Here is a 21,794-nt window from a genome sequence, read left to right as displayed (position 1 = left end):
TAATGCCCATCAACTTGGGGGAGGCCCAGCACCCTCAAATATTTTTCGTGGGTGCCTAGGAGCTGGCTCCTATGAGTCTTTCAGGTTCTCATTGCCTATCAGAAGAGAGACTTCAAAGTTTTAAAATGTCAGATCTGTGCTGTATTTGTACCGTCCCCCCACATGATAAGCATAATTTGTAGTCTCAGATATATTAATTCTTGATAAGTAATTCAAAGAATAATTTCAACTGAATATGTGGCATGCAAACCAAAAATTCGTCAACCACAAATTGACATTGGCTTTGTTTCACATCTCCAAGACACACTAACTGCCATGACTTTCTTTCTATTCATATTTTAATCAGAACATTAATTACAGTGGGAAATTGCACACATGTTAAGCTCCCTGGCAGCAGCTGGCCTTAAGGAGACTATTCTCTGAGCAGGTAAATGACTATGGAAGGTTCAATTACAGGTGTCCTCTAACTTTCACAGATTTAATTCTCGTAAGTCAGAGGTCTTTCTGCTTAGCTCTCACCACCTGTTCAGCGATGACTCCCACATTGCCATCTCTGTTGGCGGCACACGATGGGTCGGTCAGACACTTCAATGCTCTTTTTATAAAAAAAAAATCCCTGAGAAGCAGCACATTGCAGCTAACCTTTGCCACCTTATCAAGCTACCTTATTACCATGTTCAGGCTGTGAACAGATTAAAATGAAGGTCTCTGTGCACAAATGCCAAGATCTCTGCCATGACATCTATACTTGATCAGCGTAGCTAACTTTTATCCGTTTTTCAGAATGAGTGGAGAAAACTTCAAGGTTGGCACCATTTCCAATATACTTCTGTAGCAATTTCAGACTGAATTCTTTAATGTCCTTCATTGACTGACTGATAAATTTATTTCAGAGCACCACCCATAACAGCAGAAAGATAAGAGAGAGGTTGTAATGCTCTGTATAAAACAAATTTGATAGATCCCGCTCTTAAGACTTAGCTTACAATATAGCAAAAGACACAGGCAGAAGTGGCTCATTGGGTGGTGCAGAATCACTATGCTAGCATCTTGCCAGGTGGGTTGCCATTTTTTACCAAGGGGGATAAGGTAAGGGTCAATGCAATGCTCCTTCCTCTCCCAGTAAGGAACATCCACCCACTCACTGGGCAGTTAGAGCAGTGCCCCTCTCACCCAGAGATGTTTGAGAAATTTCGCTCCTGTGCACCTCAGTGTCAACTGACCCTACCCATACCTCCAAAGCTAGTGTGCAGATTGGAACACAATTGCATTTCAGATTTTCCCTTTTCGAATTTTGCAACACAGTTCTCTGCTCAGAAAATATACCAAAATGTTTAGAAGAGGAATTTGTGGTACAATGATTATTTTAGGGGAATTGTTGCTGTTGTAGAAAAAGAAGAAAGGCAGATCAATGTGGACATGGGATGGATTTATGCAATAACATATGTGAAAATGACACTGACCATAAACAAGACTCACCCATCAAACACTAGTTACAATATTATTTATTTATTGAAATCCCAGGTTGACCTGAAGCAGCCTGATTTGGTTTGGAATCCAAGATCTGGCTGGATCTAGTATACAACCTTAATATATATTTTTAGACTATATATTTTGAAATAATGACTACAATTTAAACAGATATGCATTACATATTACTATAGTAGGAACCAGGTGATCTGTGTTCCTGCTCACTGTTGAGAGGCCATTTCAACACACCTGTTTTTCCTTCTTATGGCTCTTTAATTTTAAATTGCACTTGGGTTAGGCAGTTCTTCAAACAGGGGTGTGTAAAGACACATAGCCACCCTAGTTCCTACTGTTGCTATCACCTGTCCACTTGCCAAGCAAATCCAGCAAATAAGGGGTCGGCAGTAGCCATTGCTCCTATATTCACTGCTAATGAGGAAGATTAATAGTAGGCCAAAGAGACACTCAAAAGTGTCCTTGGAGGTAGCTTGACCAGACCATGTTCACTTCTCATGTCAGTCAATCCTGAAGTCTTCCTGCTGTTACTTTCAGTAACTGGACTGCTCACATCTTTAACTCTGATACTAAGCTGCCTTATAACAAGTCAGGCTGTTGGTTCATCGGTCTGTCTTCACCGACTGGTGGTGGCTCTCCGGGTTTTCAGGTGTGTTTGGGGGTCTCCCCCAGCCCTCCCTGGTGATGCCAGGCATTGATCCTGGGACTCTTTGCATCCAAACCATGCTCTACCACTGAGCCACAGCCCTCCCCTTCATTTGGAATGTGAGCAGCTCTACATGTTACAAACAATAATCTGGTTTGCCAATGGTGTACCATTATTGCACCAGTGCTTCTTGCAACAAAGATATATAATATGAGCGCCTATTAATCACCCATCTGCATAGTTATGTGCACTGATTGCCTCACATTCCTCCAACATCCGTAAGAGGTCAAAGAAATGCTCCTGGAATTCACATTTCACCTTTAGTGCATGGTGACTTAGAAACATATGAAGGAGTCTTGTACCAAGAAAGCCACAAAATGTGGCTCAATATTGTCTGTACTGACTGGCAGCTTCTCTCCATTTTCACTCTTTCTCTGCCCTGATACCTGCGGGTGCCAAGGATTGAACCTTGCATGTTTTCCCACAAAAAGCATATGCTTTGCCACTGAGCTGTGTGCCTGTTCCAAACAGGATTATTACGTAAATAGCTGAACCATTCTTTCAGCACAGCATTATGTTGCCTTCCTTCAATCCATATTTATGTAGAACAGGGGAGAGACCTGACATCTGTGAACCTTACAGACCCAAGGGCAAAGTACAAAAGCCCCAGGACTAGTTATAACCTGCAGCCCTCTGTCCATTTTAATCTAGTCTCCCCAAAGTAACCTCACTAGAAAGGTATTGTGGCATTTCCAAAATATGTTCAGGCTTTGGTGAGTCTCCAAGGGGAGGGATAATTGCATCATCTGACACAAAATGCAGCCACAGCACTCCTTGCTAATGTGAATATGCCTTATGGCTGGGGAAGTCTCTGTGTGGATCCAGTGTGAATCAATCCCAGCTTCTGGAGTACATTTATAATTTGTTTTGGCTCAGTTGTCCAGTTCTGCTGTTAATTGCCATCTGTTTGGCAATGTTAACTTCATTTAATTTCATCCAGTTGTCAGTGGGGTTCAAGATTCATCTCAAAATGTTCATTGCACCTGTGTATGTACATGGGAAAAAAAAATCATTTAGTACTTCCTTCAAAGAGGCAGATTAAAGCCCTGGGACTGTACTGTTTTTCTGGGAGGAGGAAAAGCAACACTCTTTTTTCTATTCCCCAAAGGTTTCAAACTGTAAGTGTTCCTGTCTCATGAAATGGGCCTGAAGAGCATGCTGCGGTTGGAAGCAGAGAAGTAGGAATTATTGACTTAAGTTACTCTGATCTTTTCTTTTTAATTGTTCCATGGGTTCACTCTGTCATGCATTCAACTCTCCTGAAATCTCATTTAATCAGGAGAATTTCTGAAATTTCATAATTGGTTGTTGCAGTGTTCAGTATCTTCTAATCATTTACACTTTTAGCATTCTTTTACTGATGTGCACTTGTGCATTGACAAAACAAAGCCGAAAAGGCAACCTTTGTGCACTTGTACTTCAGAGTATGCTGAACTTTTCAACTTTTCAAATTCTAAAAATGAGAAATGCTAAAAAGTTGTAACATGACTTGGGCATTCAAAATATATTGTTTAAATTAATATAATTTTGTCTTGCTCAGTAAGTAAAATGTGTGGAAAATTGCACAGAAGATTTTAAAAATTGCAAAAAGTACTTGCAATTGTTGTTGTTTCGAATTACCTGAATTTTTCAGAAAGTAAAATTTAAATTCTTTGGTTTTTCCAAAAGCATTTGATGTGCTTCTTCAACAAACATAGACTTACCAAGATAAATCTTGTCCAAAATGTTAGCAGACCTAAATTTCTCACATACAAAACCATATTTTTAGGACCCCTTACTGAAGGAATTGCAAGAAACAAGTTTAACCCTGTAAAATGTTTTGCCCTACTTGTACCTATGGTTACAGCAAGATTCTTTTAGTGCAGGGTTTTACTAGAGCCCCTATACATTACTGGTTACTTATAGATGCAGCCAGGCCCATGCAGACAATGCTGTTATAATGCTATTGGGGTGAGAGTTCTTGGAATATTGTGTACAGTTCTGGTTGCCAAAGCCCCTAAAAAGAATATTGTAGATTTGGAAAAGTGTGTTCTCCTTCAGGGAGAGCATGTGTTGCGGTGGGGTCTACTGAGCCACCCCCTTTGTTGCTGGGAAAGTTCTCCAAGATGGCCGGGGGCAGTGATTGGATTGCTGAGTTGCTGGGGGGAAAGTTATGTTGCAATTTTGGTGGGAGGGGTAAAAGGTTTAAATACTCTGCACGCAGACTTGTACTTTCTCTTTTGCTGCATGCAATGGATCACCCGCCCACCCGCCCTAAAGTAAGGGGTTGTTGCGTTGACCTTGCTATGCCTGTCGTGGGGTCATCTGCCTTTGAGCAGGGGCCTGGTAGGAATTTTTCCACCTGGCAAATTGGCTGGCTGGGTGGTTTTTGCCTACTGCATAGCAAAACGTCACAACTTGTAAGGTTGTGGTTAGGCATTGGTTATAAATCTGGTGGAGGAGGGGTTAGGATAGGCTGGGCCTGCCCCTCCATGGTTGCTGCGGAAAGGGAATTCTGTTAAAGGAATCCTGGGGCTTGCCATCTTTTCGTCCAATCCCTGTAATGGGACTAGGGCCGGCAAGCCTTCGGGGAGCAGGCGGGTGAGAATTGAGGTCTGTGACTCAGCTCCAATTCTTCCCCGACTTGTTTTCCCACACTGGCTTTCGGTGGTGCCCGGAAGTCAGTTCTGTCCCCAGGCGGGGGGACAGATAGTCTTAACCAATGCCTAAACAACCACTCACGGTTTGTATTTTAATAAAGTTGTGGCCAAAATCGTGCCAAAAATCTTAAACAAAAAATTACGTGTCCGTTGTGAGTTATTTTGGGGGGTGGATTGGGGACCTCGACACGCAAAGCTTCAGAAAGGGGCAACCAAAGTATTCCAGGGGAGAAGCCTTTATGAAGAAAGGTTGCAGCATTTCAGATTTTTTAGTTTAGAGAAAAGGAGAGTAAGAGGTAACATGATAAAAAACTATGTATGGCATGGAGAAAGTGGATAAAGATTTTTAGACAGAAGTACTGTTTTTAGAACTAAGAGACTTACACTGCAAGGTTAGAAGGACAAACACCTACCAACTATCACCCAGTGGTTGGGAGAGTTCAGTGCCCTTTCTGTGTTTGAAGGTATGGCTCATGGGTAGGTAAACGAAGGCCCGGGGGCCGGATCTGGCCCAATCAACTTCTAAATCCGGCCCACGGACGGTCCGGGAATCAGCGTGTTTTTACATGAGTAGAATGTGTCCTTTTAATTAAAATGCATCTCTGGGTTATTTGTGGGGCCTGCCTGGTGTTTTTACATGAGTAGGATGTGTGCTTTTATTTAAAATGCATCTCTGGGTTATTTGTGGGTCATAGGGATTCATTCATTTTCCCCAAAAAATATAGTCTGGCCCCTCACAAGGTCTGAGGGACAGTGGACCGGCCCCCTGCTGAAAAAGTTTGCTGATCACACAATGTCAGCTGGTGGTGGTATCATTGCTATTTCTTTTTATTTAGCTTCTCTTCCCACCCCCGCCTTACAATTGGAATTTCTTTTTATATACCTTCTCTTCCCACCCCCGCCTTACAATTGGAAATAAATAAGCAAACAAGTCTCTGGGCGAATAATGCTTTGTCTTCACATGTAAATAGCTATAATGTTTTAAATAACAACCACCACACACCTTTTTATTGCCAGGTAGTGCTTGCCAGGAGCACGTGACCATCTCTGCTACTCTGCCGGCTCTCCTTTGGATCCACAATACCCACTTCTTCTGTCAGTGTCTCATTATACGTGTCACTGATAGCCTGCTTGGCCTCAAGCCACATGGCAAGCTGACAAGATGTGAAGCAGTTTGGTGGTTTCCATACAGGGCACAGCTGCCACTCTCTCTTATCCTCCATTTCCTAAAAATCAGCTGGTTTTGGCAAGAGATCATAAGCAATGACTAAGCAGTAACGGTGCATCCTTTTTAGTAATCATAGCAATAGAAACATCAACCTGTCTCAACATTTCCCATTTTTTCTCCCCTCCCCATTCCCTCTCTGTTACGGCTTCTTCTCACTGATGGAGAGACAGGAGAGTCATTTCCCTTTCCCCTTACTTATTTCTCAACTTGAGTTTTCTTTCCTTTTTCAATGTTGATTGATTTTATCCGAAGTAGCCTACAGAAAACATAAATTAAAACATAATTAAAATTTTGAGCCTAGTCTCTGGAACTGGATTTCATTTATGTTTTAAGCTAACAAGCTACAGCAAAAATCAGAAATTACCCTCTACGAAGTGTCACTATTATTCTTACTGTCACTGCAGCATCAAGAAACAACTATGTGTTCTACAAAGTAGAATCCTAAGGTTGATTGATTTACTATACCACCTTTCATCCGAGAATCAAATAAAATGCAATATAAAAACAGAGAAATACCTACCGTAGTAACAAAAGCAATACCCCACCCCACCCGCCCACCCACAGTTTAAAAGGCCATAGATTGTTTAACAAGCCAAAGGCCTGGGAGAAAAGGAATGTTTTTGCCTCACGCCTAAAGATATGTAATGAGGGTACCAGACAAACCTCCCTGGAAAGAGCATTCCACAAACGAGGAGCCACTTAATTAGGAAAATCATCCATTCAGTCCATTCAGTTAGATTTATTGTGTTTAGCCAGCAGCCACATAAACATAATAATAACAAGAATACTGCTAATAATCATTAATATATTCTAAGATGGGCATGTTCACTTTATGCTGTTAAAGTGATCATAAAGGATCAGCTTTATGACAATGTATTGCCATATGCACCTATTGTCCCTTAACATGACAACACTTAAACTTGATATTGGAATTCCTTTGTTGCCTTTATACAAGTTGAATATGGAAAGCCACTTTGGAACCTTTTTTTTTAAATGATTTTGAATTTTTTCAGAAGAATACAGCAAGCAGTCTACTCACAGTGTTATTACAAAGCACATGCAGCTTAAAACCCAGGGCAAAGTAAAGTTGTGTTAAGACATACTGAACTCATAATAGAAAACTAATACTCTGAAGTACTAAATAAACACAATAATACATAAACTTCTTGTTATTTGTGGATCGTGTTTTGTAATCATCAGCAAGCATCGTTTAGAAGAAAAAGAAAAGAGATAAACCTTTATTAAATCTGTTTCTATCTCATCATATGACATGGACTCTATAGACGGGCAGCAAGAATATTAATAGGAAAAATTTGAACTATGGATTGACAAAGGATTTATAACAATAGAGTTACGGAACAGATGCAGAGGGAAAATCATTATATGATGATCCACAAATGGGGGAGGGAGGGAAGTCAAAGTGGATTCCATGTTTTTATTGTGTTAGTTTATTTTTCTTTTGCTTATTGTACGTATTGAAAATGCAAAAATAATTATATAAAAAATGGAATCTTAATAGTCTTGTCTTGAAAAGGAAAAGGAATCTTAATAGTCTTGCCTTGCAAAGGCTGACACTCTTTCTCTTATGCGAATGGGCTGCAGGTCAGTGGTACATGTGCGCAAGTTTTGCATGCATGCTTTGTATGCAAGTGTTCCCAGGTTCAGTCCTTAGAATCTCCATGTAGGTGTGGGAAAACCCAAGAGAGTCATTGCTAGCCAGTATGGTCACTACTGCTCTAGATGGACCAATGATCTCAATATATGAGAGCTGCCTATGCTTTGGGGAAATATTTTGTTATTGTTTCCAATATTCACACACACAAAAAACACACACATTGTTCACCTATCAAGAGGCATGTTGCTATTTTTATCTTTTAACACTCTTTTGTTTGGGTTGCAGGGTAAGCTTATTGTTATAGAAGGAGTCTTTGAAATATTGATGCAAAGGAACATGTTCAGTGTTCCTGTACATATCACCCCAGTACTTTGAACAATGAAGATTTTATTCCTGGAATGTAATTGCCTCAGTTTGTCCTTCGTTTCAGGCTATTTTAGTGGTTGGACAGATACCAGGAGGCAAATGAGAATATTTGAAAAACTCCTTTGTATATTTCATATCAATGACATGATGATTGTTAGTTTTTTTAAGTATCATTTCCTGCCACATCAGTGTCTCTGAAGAATTCCCATACCCCTCTCGTTCTCATTCTTATTTTCTTTTCTTTTCCGTGTGGAGGTCCCCAGGTCCACCCCAATAACTCACACATCACACAGAAATTTTTGTTTAAGAATTTTGGCATAATTTTGGCCACAACTTTATTAAAATACAAATTTGTAAGTGGTTGCATAGGCATTGGTTGGGACTATCTGCCCCCACCATGGGGGACAGACTGACATTCCGCACGATGCAAAAGTCAGAATAGGGGAATACACTTGGGGGTAACAACGGAGCAGGGAACCTGCCCTCACCCCAAATGCAACCAGAAGCTCATTGTTATGGCCCGAGCCCACCTTGACAGAGTGGACAAGCAATAGTTAGCTCCCAATTCCTTTAACGGAATCCCTTGCAGCAGCAGCATTAGAGGGGCAGGCACAGCCAATCCATGCCCCTCAACCAACCAAACCATAAACCAATGCCTAACCGCGAACCTTACAAGTTGTGACGATTTGCTACGCAGTAGGCAAAAACCAAATGGCCCCAGCCAGATGGACAAAATGCCTACCAGGCCCCCGCTCCAAAGCAGACGACCCCATAACAGACATAGCAAGGTCAAAGCGAACAACCCTATTCTAGGGAGGGAGGGACGGGCAATCCGATGCACGGGCGAAAAGAGGAAGTCCTAACCTGGTGCAAGGAGTTTTAGTATTTCTGGCTGTCAATCAATAAATGGCAACATTAACTTCTTCCCAACAACAAGGGAAGCCCCAATCGTATCAGTGGCCAACAATCAATTAGCCCGCCACCCCCAACTTTGGAGTGTCCTGGCGGCCCCCACCGCAACACGTGCTCTCCATGAAGGAGAACACGCTTTATTTAAAAATCTGTCTGGACTCCTGTGGGGTCAAGCTGGAGAATGCAAAATGGATTCTAGCAAGAGTAAACTTACACATCTATGCAATAAATAATCAATTACACCAGTTGGCAGGCAACATAAGAAATCACACGACCGTGTTAGAAATGTTACATCTGAGGTGATGTAGAATCATTGTCTGCGGTTAGGGCTCTGGGTGTGAGCTCTGTCCCTGCCTCTGGCCAAAGGAGTCATAAGAAGCACAGGTTGCCTGATGTACTCAGAGCACCCCCTAGTGGGAAACATACACTAAGAATTTCATTGTCCCCCTTCACCACAGGACTTCACTCTGTTTTGTTTCTACATACACTGTCTTCTCTTCTGCCTTCCCTTATCCAGCCCTTGTATGGTGCCCTGCCAGTTTTCCCACCCCTTCCCTCTTTCTTACTTGCCAGTAGGGATGGCACCCCTAGACACTTCTCTCTAACCCCTCTTCGCCTTTCTGCTCTTCCTCGTCCTTGCTCAGGCAACTCCTTCTTCCCTCATAGGTCTCTCTCCACCCTGGTATTTCCACTCCATCACTCCAGTCCCCCTCATCCTTGCTCTCTGACACTGACCTTTTATCTCTTGAAGGACACTGCCTTCTCATCTACCAACATTTCCAGCTCCAATCAGCAGCTGTGCATTGGCTCAGCTGCCAAAATAAAATCTTAAAAGAGCTATATATCTTATTAATACCTTGAAAAACACACACACAGAGAATTTTTTTTACACTGCTTAATGTCCTTTGCCTTACTTTGAAAATATCCTTTTGGAGATCCTCATAATCCTCATAACTCTTTTTTGTTTCTGTTGATGTCACCAACAAACCTGGCCACCTCACAGCTCATCCCTAACTCCAGATCATTTATGAACAAGATAAAAAGCACCAATCCCAATACCAATGCTTGTGACCCATGGTAATACCCACCACCTCAGATACTGGTGGCCCAAGCATGGGTGAGGGTCAGACATCCCAGGGTTTCAGGTAAACAGGAAGGCAAGATGGGGTGAGATGAGATGATAGCAGCAGCACCTTGGAGGTGTGAGTTTGTGGGCCACAGTTAGTGATCATGCAGTTAAGGCAGAACTTACAAGTTGTGTCAGCAATGCTATGGATCAACTGAAAGACTCTATCTATCATCTATCTATCTGTCATCATTATCTATCTATCTATCTATCATCATCATCTATCTATCATCTATCTATCATCTATCTCTATCATCTATCTATCATTTATCGCTATCATCTATCTATCTATCTATCTATCTATCATCTATCATCTATTTTCAGAGTTTGAAACCCCAGGGCCTCAGAAAGCATCAATGGCTGCAGAGGAAGGCAACATACCTTTTACTCACTTGATGCAGCATTCAGAGGATGGGGACTCCAGTCAATGAATACCTACTGAAAATATTTCCTCAAAGCTGACTTTAACCTTTGAGGAGTCTGTGGCCCAGTCATTAGAGTCTGGTAGCAGATATATCACATCAGGGTTTAGGGAAGAAGACACAGGCATTGGTGACTGGGCTCCACGTGGGACAGACATGAAAAAGCTCAAGAAGTAGATCCATGTACTTATGCTATCACAGAGGACTCTCTTTCCCACTCTAAGCCATTTTCAGTTTATTTGGCACATACACCAGAGGAAACTGTTGCAGTATATAAGGAAGGTGTACTAATGGAGGTATGTGGTGGAAGAATAGGTATTTTCACACGTCTTGTTTACTTTCCAAGGACTTGCTTATTGGGGAGCTTGACAAGTGAAATAAATGAATGTCACATCCAAGGTATCTTTGCCAAGTTGTCATGCTTCAGAAACAGCTGTGAGTTCTGTGAATTAGACTTCCTGTCATAATTAATCAATCTGTCTTCAAAACATACTGTCTGCAACGACATGAGTTTCACTTTGGAGTAGCTTGTAACAGATGAACTAGTTTCATTTCACATTTTGTGATATGTGATATGGGACAAGGCTTCCCATATCAAAATGACCATAAGGATTCAAGAACATTAATGCATCACATCAAATGATGCCACATGCTTCCACTATTGCCATCCAAATGCCCACAAGCAGGTCATAAGGGTACTAGCCTCTTCAACTGTTGTTTGCAAGCAATTGGTACAGGCAGCATGAGTTGAGACTGGATTGATAAAGCCACATTCACTAAACAAGGATTGGGTACCTGTGTCCCTCCAGACACTGAACTGCAATTATTGAACATTGACATTTCCCACCATCCCTGTTCACTGACCATGCTGGCTGAATCTGATAGGAGTCCAACAGTATCAGGAGAGCCATAGTTTTCCCACTCCTGCTGTAAATAAACCAAACTGCATTGTTTATGAAATTTCAACCAAAACTATGTAATGGAAATATCAGGAATCTTCCAAATTATCAGGGTACATGTGTTTACCACCAGATCATGAATTTTGGGCTAGGCTGTTTACTGTACAATAATGTTTTCCTCCCACTAAACCTTATAATGATTACGTCCCCCTTGTTGATACTTGACAACGTACAAATGCCTCTGAGGAATTACTGCTTTAAAAGAAGACGATAAAAAGAAGCCATATGATGTAATTGAATTCGAAGGCAAAGAATTAAGCGGTTCATAAACTACCATATATATTAACCTCATTCAACTGTTTCAAGATTCTAACCTCTAAAGATGATATCAAGGTAACCTGAATCCCCTGGAGAGAACTATTCATGCCTATTAATTGTTGCAATACAAGCTACTGTGGGCTTTGCATTGGATGCCAGTCCTTTAGTATTTGAAAATGCGCTTCTCAGCAGAGAGTGGAGGACACCGCTGGGACTCATTTGACTCTGACTTTCACATTAATTTTGCTGTGCTGTGAAGAGCACAGACAAAAATCAATGTCCATCAGTGATTATTCAGGGTAAAATATCTGGCGACAGTGAATACCAATGGCAGCAAAGAACATTAAGCTTACTTCAAGTTTGGTGGTTGGCAAAAGATTGCAAGCCCCTCTATTATAATCAATGGGACTGTTGCCATCAACGTCATTAGGCGCAGGATCACACCCAAACCCATTTATTTCAGCTGACTTTCTTTGCTATGTTGTTTATGAATTTAGCATGAGAGATAACTAGGAGACTTAACATAATGGGTGGGATGCCTGCCAATGCAGAGGACAAAATGACAATGATCTTTATAAAATTCTTTCTGCAGTATTCTCCTCAAGAATACAACAGTATGAAACCTCATGCATGTTACCATGAGAAGTTGGGCTACCTGCTCACAGAGCCATTTTATATCAATTGTCAGGATCAAGAGGTCATTTTTTTTTTCTGGAGGGCAGTGAGGCAGTTAGGTAATTCTAGATTCCAAATTATCATATCATTAGACTTAATGGTCATATGCTGCCTAATACTGAGTCGGACCATTTATCCACCCAGCTCAGGATTCTCTACACTGACTGGCAGCATCTCTCCAGGGTTTCAGGCATGACATACTACCAGCCCTATCTGGAAGTAACAGGGACTGAAGTTGGGGCCCTCTGCATACAAGGCTCTGCCACTGAGCTATAGCCTGTCCACTCTAGATGCTAATGTAAGCCACACTGCTGCATTGGAGCTCCTGTTTATTCAGTTGATCAGCTCCCTAAAGTCCTGGCCATTACTTTCCTAATGACTCAGCATGGCAGTAGAGAACCAAATGTGCAACAGATCAAAGCAACCCTGGTATAACAACAAAGGTATGTGAATATCCACATCACTCATTGTAGGTCTAAGAAGAAGCTCAAATGTACTGTATTTCTATGAAAATAGGAAAGGAGCTACAAAATGGATGGAAACATGGGAAGTGCAAAGACTAAATCAGTTGCTAACAACTGAATGTGAACCCTGATATTCATTTGGTGGATTAATAATTGTATCCTTGTCTCATCCATATATAAAAGCATTTGGATTTTTGGGGGGATTCTGATAATCACTAAAAAAATGTGTGTGTGTGACTGTGATTAACAAAACAGATCTCATTTATATGGCAAAATATTTAAACTTCTGTTGCTGTTAATGTTTTGAGAAGGGCTTCATTTGCTAATGCCTTGTGATATTTTCACTGTCATCCATCATGAGGCCATGTGGCATTAATACATCCAGTGTGTAGATCCAGAAGTTCAGTTTTCCCTCCCTCTATATAAGTCTAGGCCTATGCCTAACCTGGTCCAAAGGCATGGTCTGATGGCAGCTCCCTTTCTGAAACTAAGCAACTTTGGGTCAGTTTGGTGACTGAATAGGACACCACAAGGCAATCCCATGTACACTGCCTTCAGTTTCTTCATGGAAGGCAGGTGGGATATTAACTGAATGGATGGATGAGTTGGTGGATGAATATAAAAGTAACTCCAGACTTAACTCAATGTTGGGGAGGCTGAGGGGAGGCTTTTTCTAGTCACTAGGCATGAGGCTTTGTCATACATTTTCTCCCTTGCCCACAAAAAGGGAGCTGGCTGAGGGAAACGGCCTCTTAAATGTTTTTGTGGGAGGCAGTTTATTGGTTTGACTTTTTTAAAAAAATGTATTTTGTATTCTCATTTTGTATTTTTATGTTGTGAAGGCCGGTAGAAAAATGTAACAACAACAACATGACTTGTGACCCCTAAGGAGTGCTTTTTCCCTCTGTACTAGATTGCCTGTGCCCTTAATCCTATGGGAGAATTCTGTCTTGTTTCAACTCCAAGGGAAGCACATCAGTGAAGCCAGGACAAAGGACCTACTCTGTTGTGGCCCTTTGATGTTGGAGTGCCCTGTCCCAAAATATGCATCTGGCACCAACTTTGTTGACATTCTGACACCAGGGTAAGACCACCAGTTTGCCTGCACATTTATGAATGATTAGCTGCTTGCTGCTACAATGGTTTACTGTTGCTTATCTATCCTTATTATTGGGTGTTTTATTGGTTTTCTTAGATGTTCAATTTTATTTTGACAGCATTGATATTGTTGTTACCTGTCCTGGGATTTATACAAAGACTGGGGTATAAATGGAACAAAATGAATCACTTGTAGAAGCAGCCTACAGAAGCACCTTCAACCTGTTTAAATCTAAGAGTTTGGGACTGACTGCTTTGTTGAATGGGGTGTTTGCAAATGATAGGAGAGCCGGCATTCATCTAGCCGACAAAGACTGGTGGCACATCCTTCAACCACAGGCAGTTAAGGCTAGGTTTGTTCTGAGAGTGAGATAATGCCTCCCTGTTTGTACTGTAGATTGATTTTTCTGTTCACTTCCAAATAAAAATCCAACATACTCATTCATCCACTTCAGCTATAATGTCATGCAGTGCAGCATCACATTAATTTAAAGGACACTGTGTGAGCAATCTCATGGGATTGAGAAGTTTAAGAGGATGTAGCAAGGAAGTCGCTCTACAAAACCAAACACAAGGATGATGCTTCCGTGAAGGATACCTATCAAGGTTATTACTTAAGCAACTGTGTATCAAGTTACATGCTCCTAAGATACAGTGGTTAATTAACTTTCCCTCTCCACTAATCATTTAATCACCAAGTGAGTTACCACCAACATTTTCCCTAACAGATAATTCAAAGCAAATTTGGGGGGTTCTTCCCTGGTGAAACAGCTGATAAATTTTGAAGAAAGCCAAAAATGTTCCAACCAGTACTGTATAAGGAAATATCTGGAGTTTTAAAATTCCTGCATCAAAATTTTATCTAGGTTTTGTCTAAAGCAGAACTGCAAAACAAATCTGAAGGTACTTATACAGGCAAAACATCTACAAAATTACAAGGCAAACTGCCAGAACATGCCAAAAAATATCCAGCTGTTTCTGTATATCCTTAACCATAGTGTGATTTAAACCTGGTTTATGTTGTTATTGCCTTGTGATATTTGGATGAAAAGCAGTATACAAATTTAATAAACAACAATAATAAGCAAGTTAATTGTATCATTAAGAACAATCTGCTATGTGAAGAGTGAATTCACATGAGCCTCTTATGTTCCTAACCAGAAGACACCAAAGGAATACAGCATACAGTATAATGCAACACAGATGTAACAATGATCTCTATTCTTTTCTTGAGAGCCAGTAGGCTGTAGTGATTAGAACAGTAGTAACTAATGTGGTGCTGCCCATGTATTTTGGACTCCAGCTCCCATAATCCCTGCTCACTGGCCATTCTGACTGGATCCTATGAGAATTGGATTCTAGCAATATCTGGCAGGCACCATGTTGTCTGCTGATGGTTTACAGTGGGGGGTGACTAGCATTTGGCCCTCCAGAAGATGTTGGGTTTCCATAAGCCCAAAGCAGTATAGGCAATGATCAGTTAAAATGGGAGTTGGTATCCAGCAACATCTAAAGGAGCAAAGGTTCCTCATCCTGGTTCAGATTGCTACACTGTGAAAATCCCAGTTGAAATCTTGAATCAACCACATAGCTTGCAAATTAACCTTGGGACATTCATTATTTCTCAGTCTAACCTACTGCACAGGTTCGTCTCCCAGAGCTGGATTTTCCTGGCTTAGCAGAAAGGCAGACGGTATTTCTGGTTTCACCAAGCAGAAGGGTATTTGAAGCCCCTACCACCCTCCTCCTCTTCTTCCTCATCTTTTGAAACATGGTGCCCAGCCCTCCATCCCAGTATGCAGTGTGAGTCCAGCTGGTCATTCAGCCTTGTTTTTTAAATTGACAGGACTTAATTTTATTTCTTATTTCTCTGCATTTTATGATACATTTTTTTTGGCTCAAATATACCAAAATGCATAAAACTGCATACAATGATATAGAATAATAGAATTCTGGAGTTGGGGGGGGACCACGAGGGTCATCTTGTCCAACCCCCTGTGATGCAGGGATCTTTTTGCCCAACATGGGGCTTGAACCCATAACCCTGAGATTAAGAGTTTCATGCTATCACTATAATACATATTTACATGCAAATTGAGTGATAAAATGCATATTTCAAAGCATGTATTTGTAATTAAATAAGACTGCAATCCTAAACACACTGAGCTAGGAATAAAATACATTGAACCAAAGAGAACTCATATCTGAGTAGATGTGCATAGGGTTGTGTTAAGGTACCAAGGGGTTGCTAAAGAGCAAGTAGGCAAATGCCTCCCTGCTCGGCTGTGAAGCCTTGCTTTTGATGCCAAAATAACTTTGTGCACAGCGCCACTCTGCCGTGGCTGGCTCATTCACTGGCAGAATCCGTGTGTGGGCAGTCCTTAAACCTTCCCCAGCAGAGTAGTTTCTTGACACCCAATCTGCACCTCCCCTCTCGGCGCGGAAGCCTACTGCACAGGGAAGGCGTGGGTAACGGAGGGCCTCTCTCCTCCCCGCTTTGCCCAGGCAAGGTGTCCTGGCACCGCCTCGCCTCCTCCGAGCCCTGAAGCTCCTCTCCACTGGAGGCGTGGTTACTCTCCTCCGCTGAGGCGGTGCTGCTTCCAACGATCTTTGGGGGCTCTCTGTAATCCATCCGGCTTTTTCCCTCTCGCCCCTGAGCCGATGGCAGTTCCCTGACAGGCTGTGCCATAAACCAGGTTATTCTTTGTGGAATCTGCTGTAACCGCTGCTTCAGTCTTACTGAATAGACCAGGCCCACTGGATATTCCTGGACTCCAACTTCCAGCAATGCTGAACAGTAGTCATGTTGACCGGGACTGAAGGGCATTGAAGTCCAACAACATGTGGAGGGCCACAGGCCCCCCCCCCCCGATTTAGACCATTCCCCGGGATGCTACAGCTATACTATCATGCCTCTGTATATACTAAGATCTCCAAATGGTGCCTAGACATATTGTGATTTAGTGTTTTGCATCATTACAAAGAGTAGGCAGGATAATAGCCTCTCATAAGCTGATATAAAGTAGACCTTTTACAAATGGACTCTGTATTAGCATATTTTTGACATTTCATTGCATTTTCTGCTTATTAAACTAATTCTCTTAACCGGGGCAGCCAGTGTTCCAGCACAGCTGAAAACAGTTTTCCATTTCAGATGAATGGTTTTATTTTCATTACCCCTCTCCATCCAACTTCCTTTCCATCTATCCTGTGCTTATCCCCCTTTTCCACGCGCAAGAACAAAAATGTAGACAAGCTCTTTTGGTCCTGCAGAAATTAATCATCGTAAGTCAAGCTACTTGTCATTTACTAGAAACACAGCTCACAGGAATTTTTCAAGATTTTATTATTATTTATGTACCACCTACAACGAGCTGCTTTACAATTAGAGTTGTATGATTTAGGTTTTTTGTTTTTTTTGTTTTAAGCATATCAGTTCCTGGAGGGCACTTTTATAGAATTCTCTCATAATACGCACCCACCCACCAAACTCATTATTTCAAAATGCATTATTTCAAAACAAAGATCAGAAAACCTTGTTTGGGGCTTTGATAGATTATTCAATACCACTGCAGGCAAAGCATTGTGTAAATAGAAATAAATAGTAATGTGATTTTTGTAGATATTGCCAATAGTAGAAATAGGTCTAAATAAGGCAGTCATATTGATGTATTTGGGCTGAAGAAGTGCATTTTAAAAAATAGGTTGTACCCACATTTAGCCTGCAGCTAACGGGAGAGGCCATTTTCCTTGTTTTATTCCTGTACTGTTCATCTGATTCATTCTGCCCTGCATTTTGCTCCTCTTGAATTCCTCTTGAATTCTGGGTTAATTAGGAAAATTTCAAGCACCAATTCTAGAATGAACAAGCAGTTTGCTTCCTGCTTTCAGTTTTAGCTTAGTTTCTAAAACTTAGCTTCTTCCATGGTGGATTGTACCCAAAGCAGCTAATAACAGACAAATATCAAATGACAACACACTTACTTATTTACTTACTTATAAGCCTACTTCATTTCAAAACCTAACAATTCAAATAAGGCACAATCAGTAAGTCAGATTCCTAATGAATGGTTTGTATTGGTGGTGCGTATCGTTTTCTGGTTGTGCTTGGCAGGGGGAAATATGGCATTGAGGGCAGAGGGTATCATCTGATAAGAAAACTGGGGTAGGTATTTATGGACCATCCCTTGTTCAGATCTTCTCTCCTTATCTCTGCCTGATAGATATGCCCCATAGGCTTTCACTCTGGTGGTGCTGTTATTGAACACCTGGTTGGTATATAACACTTCACTTATCCACAATTTTATTTTGGAGGAGGGTTCAAACCTGATGTGTATCACCAAGACCTAGGTGGGTAAGCTGGTTCGGGTGGATCTCACCCAGCTGTGTCTATCCAGGTACTCCATAAAGCATCAGTCCAAGCCAGAGTGTTGGAAGTTACTGAACTTGCTGCAGCTCAGAAATGTTCCGTTTTTCTCATGTGAAAACCTCTCACTTTGGAGTGGAGGCTATGAGGGTCTGCATCTGGTGTTGGGCCAAAGAAACAGATTGGGGAAGCTGCTTGTGTACCACCCACCCTGCTGCCCAGCAGCTGCTAACATTTGGCTCCAGCTGGTCTACCTGGCCAAGTCCTAGACCAATGCTAATTGTTTCCTTTACTCAGGGTTTGAATTTGTGCATTGACAACCCGGTAAGAATCCTTATGCATATATGGCATTTGTTGATCAGTTATATGAAGCTATCAAAATATATATCGCAGTATCCTAATAGAGGATCAGAGCCGGTAGCAAAGCTTTGGGTTAAAATGAATGACCTATGATGAATTATTAATATTTCATCTGTGGCTTTTAATCACTGAGCACACTTTACCATCTGTCCCACTGGGTTGCTAATGAGCAAATTCAAAGCTTGATTAGGGAACAAAAAAAAAAAAAAAAAGCCCCCCTGATGAAGTTAGTCCCAAGAGGGATTTCAGCATCCACACCAAAATCACTCTTAAGGGGACTTCCTGGCCTCCAAATTAACTATCAGGCTATCTCAGTTCGACACCCATTCTATACATAGAGTGGGACACATCCTTGATTTGGTCTCTGCCCCAGTGGTGTATGAAGAATACTTTGCATATAAGAGGGGGATTGAGATAACTCAGTTATAATGGGCAGATCATTTCCTGGTGTCAATCACCTCTTATGGGGTGGTGAACCCATTTATATGGTCTACATGCTGAGACATATGGAATTCAGAGTGTTCCTGAATGCTCAGGGGGATCTCTCAGTGGACACAGCTTACAATCTTTTTGAGGCCCTGGGCTATTTATGGAATAAGAAGGTATAAAATTTCTGATCTTCACAATTACTAGAACACCATGGTCCAACACACCATCTGGTTCAGTTTTGTGGGATCAGTTTCAGTTTTTGCAACATGACAATGTGGGAGAGGCACTTGCAGCTTTTAGTCCAACTTTCAGTCTCTGCAGCATACACGTGCTGAGTGCTGTTTCAGACTGATAGATACTTTTATACAAAAGGTGAACAGGTGTGTTGGTTGACCTGTAATGAGGCTGGCATATCCTCTAACACTTCACCGATAGCTGAACATGAAGGTAATTTTGTGTACTTGAACCAGTCCTAGGGCCACGCCAATAGCTTACCTACTAATACTTAAGGCTTTTCTCTGCCTGATGTTCACTTTGCAATAGTCTGTTTTGCACCAGCTCCTGAAGCAGACGTATTGGAGAAATGCTCCTTCTTAAAAAGGTTTCATAGGAACCCAGGAAGCTGCCTTATACGAAACAAGACTATGAACCTGTTCCTTCAGGGGGAGTGTAGCCTCTCCAATAACAGTTGAACAACTAATTCCAGGACTCAGGATCCACCCATCCCACATCTGCCTTATTCAGCCTCAGGTTATTATTCCCCATCAAGCCCATCACTATTTCCAGATATGCGTCCAACACCTTCAGCCTCTCCTGATTGCAGTGGAATGGAATGATCTGGACACTACAATTCTGCTGATCTAAAAGTCAAGAATTCAAATTTACTTCTGAGTAAACATGTCTAGAAAGAGCCTGTACTTTCACTTAAAGCTATCTACTGGGACTTGAAAATTGTGTGGATGAATTTCTCTCTGCTCATTGCATGTTTTATATGAATTTTGAGATTGTTTTTGAATGATTCTTAATAAATTAATAAAAAGCAATTGGTAGACACTTTGGTCTAACTTATCTGCAAGTTCCACAGAAAAAGTGTTAGCCACCAAAAATAAAAACCAAGCACTACTGTGTTAAGCAACTCTGGCCTTTTGGAGGGTTTAGGCTACCAGCAGGGGAATAAAACCAAAAAGCCAAAACAAAAGCTGAGTTTGTCTGATGAATTATTCACTGAGAATTATCCACTGTAGTGCCAGTTAGACATATGGAGGGCTTACATATGATGATAGACTGCAGAAACTGGGATTAAGACTTTTGCTTTGAAAGGCGAATTGCTGGGGAGGGAAAAAAGGGGGGGTATCAGAGAAGCGGCTCACTGAACTGAAAAAGCACCACTGATCCTTTTGCTGCCTTTCAGGAATCAGGCACCGCTTATCCCAAACCTATGCACTTGAGACAATTAATCCAGCGTGTAACATGAAGTTATTATTGTTGTCGATGCTCCTTCTCTGCTAGAATGCACTGTTTGGACTAAAGCTGAACAGAAATTTCTCAGAAGACATTTTCCTGATTTCTGTTTTTTGCTTTCTCTTTGCTGCCCACCCATCCAGCAAAAAAGAAAAGAGAAAAAGAACAGCACTCTGTGGAATTTTTTCCACTATTTTAGTGGTGGTTGTCATTCTTCTACCTTACCTGTATGCCCCAGGATTGTGCCAACTCTGAGGCATTGTGAAGTGATGCAAAATGGTGATCAGGCTGCCAACACAGTTGCTGCTGCTATTATATATAGTAGTGGGTTAAAATCCTTAAGAAATAAAAGAGGCGCTATGCTCCTGACATAACAAATGCCCAACAGTAAGCCATAGTGGAGCAGGTACGGATAAATCTATCAATTTCAGTTTCCCAGCCTTCCCTATTTAAGTATTTAAGTTACACACTTTCCACATATATTTGCAATCTTTTTGAGGTGAGCAGATCTATATGAAAATTCAAATTCTGTTTTGTGCACATTTCTTCTAATAAATTATTTTTTCCCTAGCAACTTTGCCTAGCATATGCATTTTAAAAAGAAATATTCTCCTAACAGAATGCATTTTTGTGTTATTTTCACTAAGTTGCACATATTTATCTGCAGTCTTTGTTTGGGGAATTGCAACACAAAATTTAGAAAAGTGTGAATTTCAGTATTTCAGTTCATGAAATACTGCTCAGGAAGTGCAAATTGGGTAACTTTCCATTAAACTGACATGCCTATGCATTAAGATTCTTGATTTAAATTCAGGGCATATTCAACCAAGTTGGTAGACCCATTGAAACTGCGGAACCACTCCTTAGAAGATGCCCTTTCTCATGCTCTGTTGGTAGTCATGGTGCATTGTACATGTACAAAGAAGAGGACCTTCTCTGTGGTGGCACCCCAACAGTGGAATGCCATCCCAAGGGAGGTATGCTTGATTATGACACTTGTATCGCAGAGGTGGGGAACATTTTTTAACTTGCAGGCTGCCCTCCCTTCTTAGCAACCTTCTGAGGGCTGTGTGCCAGTGGTGGGTGGGTCCAGAAACAAAACTTCTGAGGGCTGTGTGCCAGTGGTGGGTGGGTCCAGAAACAAAACTCAGTAGCGCAACACATGTAAATGTTATATTTATACAGCACTCTGCACACACTCACACAGCCCTCTCTATTATCCTCC

At 41.4% G+C, this 21,794-nt stretch overlaps 1 long non-coding RNA gene across 1 annotated transcript; it reads right to left on the bottom strand.

Moving 5' to 3' along the window:
- Positions 1–1,693: 1,693 nt before the first annotated feature.
- LOC310712269 lies at positions 1,694–19,909 on the bottom strand. The gene is made up of 3 exons (XR_014528827.1): positions 19,604–19,909; positions 5,834–6,314; positions 1,694–3,174 (listed from the first exon to the last, which is right to left on the bottom strand). It is a non-coding gene; the product is annotated as an uncharacterized lncRNA (long non-coding RNA).
- Positions 19,910–21,794: the final 1,885 nt, after the last annotated feature.

This window comes from Podarcis liolepis, assembly GCF_965112155.1.
Source record: "Podarcis liolepis genome assembly, chromosome: 7".
NCBI classification, from domain to species: domain Eukaryota; kingdom Metazoa; phylum Chordata; class Lepidosauria; order Squamata; family Lacertidae; genus Podarcis; species Podarcis liolepis.
This window is presented reverse-complemented; position numbering and strand designations above follow the sequence as displayed.